General features: G+C 65.6%; 1 long non-coding RNA gene across 3 annotated transcripts; it reads right to left on the bottom strand.

Annotated features, from left to right (window-relative positions):
- Window positions 1–230: 230 nt before the first annotated feature.
- On the bottom strand, window positions 231–5829 carry LOC120603917 (uncharacterized). 3 transcript variants are annotated; one of them, XR_005653225.1, is made up of 3 exons: window positions 5082–5829; window positions 1338–1458; window positions 231–1197 (listed from the first exon to the last, which is right to left on the bottom strand). It is a non-coding gene; the product is annotated as an uncharacterized LOC120603917 (long non-coding RNA). The 3 variants fall into 3 exon arrangements; XR_005653224.1 differs by lacking the exon at window positions 5082–5829 and adding an exon at window positions 2442–2915; XR_005653226.1 differs by lacking the exon at window positions 5082–5829 and adding an exon at window positions 2418–2915.
- Window positions 5830–7653: the final 1824 nt, after the last annotated feature.

The raw sequence follows: 7653 nt of genomic DNA on the forward strand, positions 1-7653 counted from the left end.
ATAACTCACTTTCAGTCAAGTCACTTGGAGCCATACTGCAAAGAGGCAAGCACTTGAACTAGACCAGCAAGCCCGGGCCAGGAAGACGGCACCTTCCTCACGGGGCTCTGGGTCCAGCATGTCCATCGCTGCAGCAACGGACAGGGGCAGGGCATGTCACCCCACTGCAGCAGTGGGGGCAAGGGCAGGGCATGTCAGGACACTCCCCCTGCCATCGAAACGGAGTTTTGAAAAGGTAAGGCAGGCGATGGCGAGGTGAGCGGGAGCAGCCTGCATGCGCCTGCCTCTCAGATATGAACACAGGGCGCGTAGACGCGGGGTTCTCCCAGGACGGGGCACAGAGGCTGAAGGTCCAGCAGGCCTCCCGGCCCGGCCGAGGATGAGAAACGTGCTTCCTGCAGGTGAGTCCCCGACCTGGGCACTGGGGCCGCCTCCAGAGAGCCCCCAGCCCGGTGTGTAAGGCCGTGTCCCCTGCCTCTCCCCGCCCTGCTCCCTGCCACACCCTTTCTCCTGTGCAGGGAAGGTCACGCTCAGGCCTGCATGTAGAAGCCGCATAGAAGCTTCGAGACAGGTTCTGATCAGCTCACTCAGGAGCTGAGCCCAAGTCCTCGGCCAGGCGCCGGCTCTGCCCCCAGAGAGGGCCGGGCGGAGGTGGCAAAGGGAGCTGGGCTTGGTGTCTTCCTTTTCAGGCCGTGGATGAGACGGTGCCAGTGCCGGGCGTGGAGAGACACACCGCAGGACGCACGGCCCAGAGCGGACGGTGTGCTCCCGGGCTTACAATGCAAGGCCGCCTGCCACGCGGGGCGCCCTGCGGGGAAGCGGGGTCCCTCACCCGTCCAAGGCGCTCGAGCTCAGCAGAGCGCTGGACCAGCACCGGCCAGACACCTGTGGGCTTCTGCTCCCGGCCTGCACTCTGGGTCCCGGGGCCCTGAGCAGGTGGCCTGCCCTACACCTTGTTGACCGGCCCCCCTCTCTACGCCTGCTGACGCCAGCAAAGATGCCCCTTTCTCCTGTGGCTGCTGGAGCTGGTGGCCAAGGCAGGACCCAGGCCTGGGCGGCCTTCCTCTGCAGGCTCCAAGGCCCAGGGCGGCGGGCGTGCTTCTGAGCCAAGAGCACAGAGAGGTGGCCTCTGTCCTCAGGTCACTGCTCCTGCCTCACCAGGGCCCCTTCCTCTACAGGCAGGCTCCCGCTGGCCTCCTGGAGACAAAGAAGGAAGGAGGGGACGAGGGGGTGGTGACAAGAAGTGGGGGCCCAGTGCCGGACACTGCCCAGCCTGCCCCGCGTCCCCCGAGGCCTTCAGGGCGCCCCTGCCACAGGCGGCCAGCGGATTCGCTCACCTCCCTGGGCGTCGCCTGCCTTCTCAGACCCGAGCGGTGTCACCTGGTGTGGGAGCTCCGGGACCAGGAGTGGGGGGCACACAGCTCAGAGGTGCCGCCACAGGGAAGCCGCTGACTCGGGCTAGAGAAGGGAAAAGGGCTGAGGACTGGGGGCCCGCAGCAGGGCGCAGAGACGGGGGCCCCCAGGAGACAGTGCGATGTCACCGCACGCGGCGGCGGACACGGTCACGCCTCCCTGTGCCCCGGCACCCCCACACCTCTGGTCCCGCCGGGCCAGCTGCTGCCGCCCCGACGCAGGGTGCAGCCAGGCCTGAGGGGGCCACAGCGAGGCGGAGACCACCCTCTCCTTGGAGAGGAGCCGCGCAGGGCGGTCCCGATCCCGAGGAGGCGCCCGGCGGCGGACCCGCCTTCCGCCCTCTGAGTGCTGGCACGGCTGCCCTCTGGCTCCAGTGCGCGCGGCACCGCAGGGGGCGTCTATTGCGGTGGTAGACATCGGGCCGTCGCCGCTGGACCCTGTGCGCCTTTGGCAGACGAGGAAGCTGTAAGTGGACGACGAGACTTGAGCGTCCAGCCACCCCGTTTTCAAGATGGGAAACTGGGGCTGGGAGGAGCAGGGGCTGGAGAAAGGTCCTGGCTGGGGACGCGCTGGGGGGTGGCTGGCGGAGACGCGGCCCATGCCAGGGGACAGGGGTACCTTCCGCCCTCGCAGCGAGGGGACCAGGGGACCAGCTGCTGGAGACCGCCCCGCAGGTCAGCGCTGGGGTCAGGATCGTGTCCGGCTCACGCCACTCGCCATCTCCACGCGGGGTCCTGAACACGACCCAGCCGTGGCCCCTCGGGGTCCTGCGCAGTGGGGGGCTTGCAGCCCTCAAAACCCTGGGGTGCCTGCGAGGCGGGTGCGGCTCCCCCGTACTCCAGGAGCTGCGGGTCAGGAGCCCGCGCCCCTGTGGCACACCTGAGGCCACCCCGCGGTGCGACCCCAACCCCTCGGTTGTCCCGCTGCAGGGCGCAGAGCCCGCCCACCGGGAAGCCCCGCCCGCCACGCCGACGACCACCGCGCGGGGTGCGGGGCCTCCGTACCCGCCCGCGCTCTCCTGCACGTACAAACCCGGCGCGTCTGACAGTGGGAAATGCGGAAGGAAGGGGCAGCCGGGGACACGGGCGGGTCGGCCTTGCGGCGCCCCGGTTCCTCCGCACGGTCCGTGGCCGGCGGCAGGTCCGCGGAAGCGGCTCTTTCTCACGCGGCCCGCGCCGCACACTGCCACCCTCAGCGGCCGTGGGAGGGGCTGCCGGGCGCCTCTGTGGGTGGTCGCAAGGCGGGCGCCCACCTGGCACACCTAGGACATAGACAGATGTCCCCCACCAGCACGTCCCTCGGATACAACTCAGCCCTCCAGTGGGTCCCGTGTCTCCCGGGCCTGCTCCCAGGGGCCCCTGGGCCATGCTGCCTGGGGCGGTGCTTTTCCACTGCGGCCCTGTGGGGAGGGGCGAGGAAGTGGCGCTGCCGCCCAGCACACTTCCGGTCCCGCCCGCGTGGCCAGGCGGTCGCGCCCTCTGTGCCTGTCAAGGCCCCGGCTGACCCAGGGAGCCATCGGGGCTGTGGGCTCATTACTGATGGGCAAATAAAGGGCAAATAAAGGGCAGTGTGCCCTCCACACCCCTGCCTGCCCCCTGAGAATCCCAAAGAAAGAATTACGTCATCAAACATTTCCCTGCAGCCCCGATGACACGTCACTGTGAAACCCGGTGACGCCCATGTGGCCTGCCGTTTCCTGTGCACAGATGTGCGGTCTCTGAGTAATTCTGGGGTCAGGTCCCCACGGAGTGGTCTTGCTCTGAGGACAATGAGGCCGAGATCAGCTTGTGAGTAACCAGTGAAGCCTCGCCCCCCCACAAGGGGCTCTGAGGTTCTTGGAAGTGTCCCCACTCGGCGGTCTGCCGCCCAGCAGGAGGACCGCCCCTCTCGCCCCCAGGAACACGCAGGCACCCCCACACGCACACGCACACACACGTGTTTGCACACGCTCCCACGCCCACACACTGGTGCACTGAAACCTTCAGGTTTCATTGAAAGTTTTCCAGACTAGCAAAAATAGTCTTCAAAATCTGACATGTGCTTTATGCTGAGTGCGTGTCTCAATCCAGATACTACATTGCATCAGAAAGTGTTGAAAACACTTAACTTTCACAAAGTTAATAGTCAAAGAAGGACACTCACATGCCTAAGTTGTTCCAAACTTAATGGTTTTCAGTAACTGAATCGAATTTGGCTTGAAATTTGAAATTTAACTGAAAGTCCCGTTACAGCGCTCTGTGGCCGCTGCGTGGCTTTCAAAGGCCGCGTCGCCGGCCCCTGACTGCAGGCAGCCCGCCTGGGTTAACAGTCACGTGACGACATTAGCAGCTTTCTGCTGGACAAGCAAGGACTCTGAGGCCAGAGGGGCTGGGGCCCCGGGCCGCCCGGCTGCCCTCGGAGACTGGGGCTAACGAGGCACGGAATTCCTGCAGCAAGGCACCCGGCTCCCCAAAGCCACCTGTCCCCGAATCCGCCCTCCCCTGGGAGCCCTGGCCACGTCACGGGAAGCCAGTCTTCTTCCGCTTCTGCTGCAGATCCGGCTGTGACGGCGACACCCCACCTTTGTGTCCCCCCGCCACCTCGACTTTGTGTACCCCCACCCCAGGCCCGGCGTGGACTGTTGCTGGGTGATAGGCCCCTGTCGTTGGCCTGGGAGTGGGGACGAGCAAGGGCGCCCTGAATGCCACAGGTCACGCACCCCCTCCCACTCCCCCTGGGGGCCGGCCCCCCTCAGACCCCGGGTGCTTTAAGTAAGTGTGGTGAGGTCACTGGGAGCCAGGAGGCCCTAGGGGACACGGGGAAAGCAGCAGTCTAACGGTGTTTGGGACGCATGAGCACCGGAGGGGGTGGCGACCCCAGGCCGGCGCCTGTCGACGGCGAGCGCCGCCCTGGACACCTCGTGATGTTGTGTCCCTGGCCCTCGCCACAGCCTGCCGGTTCGCCCGCCGGCAGAGGGCAGAGCGAGGCCCGCGTTGCTCACACGTGGCCCTCGTGGGCGGCACTGGATCGACGAGAAGCCCAGACAAGTCGGTGACGTGCAGGCAGCAGGGGGCATCTGGCCACCAAGGGGACGGCGGCCTCACGGCATGCCAAGCCCACCTACACCGGTCTCGGCCCCACGGCGGGAGAGGACCGGTCCGGGCTTTGAGTGCCCGCGTTCTCACGAGCAAAAAGTCCCCGACCTGACGGACGCAGGTGGACCGCCGGGCCGCGAGCCCACGCGCCTTCGCCAGAGGCTTTCTCGCTTAGCGTCAGACATGGCCCTGAATCCTCGCTCGGGAAGCCCCGTCCAGCCGCTCGGCTTGTCCTTGGTGCTATCGGTCAGGTCTACGTGACCCGTCCGGAGCCGAGCTGTGCGTAACGCCCAGGTGTCTTGTCCTCTGGAGCCTGCTCTGGACTCCTGGAGTTTACCTGTGTGTGCTGGTGTGACACCCGGCACGCCGGTGTCACAGGTGCCCCGACCTACCACAGAGGGTGGGGACAGACAAACGTTTATGTGGTTGGTGCCCACAGACACGAGTGGCGTCCCCCGTGCAGGTCGAGGACGGCGGCGTCCCCCTGCAGGTCGGGGAGCTCAGTGACCGCTGCGTCTGCCCTCCGGGCGGGTTGGCAATTGTGTTTTCTGCTCTGACGATTTAACTGGTACCTGCCCCACCCCTGGTATTTACCTGACTTCCAGGTGTTTTGGAAAGGAGTTTACCTAAGGAGGGCTGGGGCGGCGGCAGGGCTCCTGTGCACACATGAGTCACTTCAGGGTTCCCGTGCTTTCCAGAAGGAGGCCGTGTGTCTCTGAGCGCATAGCTGAGAACCTGCACCTGTCACGAAGGGCTGGTTTTCTCCCCTGTGCCCTCCAGGACAGTCCGGGACACAGCCTTCTTGGCTAGCAGAGAGGAGGAAGGTGGCTCTAATAAAGGAGCTGACCAGGACCCCTTGTGTCCCTGTCCTCCCTGGCTGAGGCCACAGGAAATGTCTCTGACTGCCCGAGGTGGGAACTTTCCTTGTATCTGGTCTGGTGATTTTCCAGAGCCAAAACTTTCCTCTCAGCGAGCAGGAAGGACATTTGGCCACGGACAGTTCAACCAGAAACAGTTCTGCCTGACCACGAGTCACAGCCACAGGAACGGAGCCAGGACATGACTCAGCAGGGCTGGGGAGGGGGGTTGGGAGGAGCAGGGGTGGGCCCAGAGCCAGATGGGGTGCCGCGTGGTCTGGCCGACTCCTTTTCAGACCACGTGGACCTCTGGCCGCCCCTGAGCGGTGTCACCTACAGAACGTTCTGAAGGAGGCCCAAGGGGGGAACCCCAGCCCTGGGCAAGGTGGGCGAGAGGGCCACGGGTGGCTCCGGTTCCCGCGAGGTATCAGCGTCTGGGGAAGCAGAGGTGTCAGGTGGCATCAGCGCCGAGCGATCCAGGCTCCATCCGATCCAGGCTCCATCTGTGCGCGTCGATAGTGGCCCTGTGGCCGGACACTGTCCAGCTTCCTCGGAATGAACTCTGAGCCAGACCACAACGCAAAGGGGTCACTTGTTACGGCGAACGTCGGTGGTCCTTGCCCACCCTCAGGAGTCGGCTCCCTGCCCTGGGGATAGGAGAGCCCACTTGGAAAGTGACAGGAAGTGACACTTGGGTGGGAGCCCTGAGGGCAGCTGATGACCTCAGGCCCTGCAGGCGGCATGGCCGGTCTGGGTGACTGATGCGCCTCAGGACCAGGCCGGGCCCAGAAATGACACTCAGAGCCCACTTTTCTAAGCAAATTCCAAGCAATTCTATATTTAGATATTTCTAGGGGAAGTTGGTTTTTATTATTATCCAAATATGACTGTCAAAAAAAGGAAGTGCCCACCCAAACCACACCACTGCCGGCTCCCGGAGGCAGAGGCGGGACGCGGGTGGCGAAGCCACAGTGCGGCCCGTCACCCCGCGGGAGGAGCAGGCCCCTGTACCCCGGAGGGAGCCCGTCACTGTCTCCACGAGTCTGTGCAAGAACGTCACAAACGGGAAGGATGCAGACTGCATTCCCACGTCCCTGCACCGCCGTGTCCCCACGTCCCCTGCTCCCCGGACCCATGTCCCCACGTCCCTGCGTCCCCGAGTCTCTGAGTCCCAGCCACCCCGGGTTCTTGCCAGCCACTGAAAGCTACAGGTAGGTCTGAACAGGACGCCGCGGCGCCCACGCAGGGCGGCAGGCCTGGCGTGTGCTTCTGGAGCCTCCACGCGGGCCCAGCCTCCGCTCCCCTTCCCAGAAGTAAGGGCAGAGGAGATGTAAGTGCAAGGCCACGTGCCACCAGCCCCGTCCCACCACAGACCATGTCCCCATCTTCCAGCGGCCAGCTTGCCCATGACGCGGAGCAAAGGCTCAGAGCTCCAGCCACGTGACCGGGTCCCCACGTGGATCGAGGGGGCCGTGTCCGGGATGCAGCGAGAGCAGGCCAGGCCCGGTCCCCACTCCCAAGGGCAACAACCAGATCGTCACCGTCATGGGAACTCCGCTCAGCCAGGCACAGTGAAATTCCCACAGGTGTTCATGCTCCCACGAAGCGAATGCCGCCCGGATCCGAAGCAGGACAATACGCCACAGGGAAGGCCAGGCCGGGGCCCCCTCCCTCGGTGAGCCGCAGAGCCCAGAACCACAGCCGGGAACAACCACAGCCGCAGGGTGCAATTTCCCGGCCGAGCGGGTCCTGCCTCCTGAGGGGGCGCGGCCGGGGACGCCCTGGGCTTGAGACAGGCTGCGAAGCAGGACACCAGTGGGGGGGTCTCTGCACATGGCTTTGCACGACGAAGCGGCCGAGCCCAGCTGGGGACGTGCGGGCGCTGCTCAGAGGTGGCCCCAGGGCTGTCACACAGCTCCGAGTGACGATGCCGGTGGCTGGTGCAGAGGGGCAGAGGTGACAAGGCGAGGCAGTGAGCAGCGGGCGCCCTGCCCCCATCCCCCGCGGCCCGCCACTCTCTGGGCGCCCGCCCTCATCGCCTCCCCTCCTTGTCCCAGATGACCCCCACCCACTGCGGCCTCGGACCAGGGACGGGCGTCCGCAGAGCCCAGGGCAGGTCTGAGGGGTCGGCAAGTGAGGTGAGGGCTTCGCCCCGCCCTTCACATCCTCTCCGCCCGGCTGGCCCTCGTTTATTGGGTTGTGTGTCAGAGTTCAGTGCTGTCACTGGACGCAGGGAAAAGCGAGGCTCTGAGGCGGCTGGTGACTCGCCCAGGGCCTCTGGGACTCCTGACGAGGAGCGGGTCCTGGGG

This window comes from Pteropus medius, unplaced genomic scaffold (assembly GCF_902729225.1).
Source record: "Pteropus medius unplaced genomic scaffold, Ma_sr-lr_union100, whole genome shotgun sequence".
Classification (NCBI taxonomy): Eukaryota; Metazoa; Chordata; class Mammalia; order Chiroptera; family Pteropodidae; genus Pteropus; species Pteropus medius.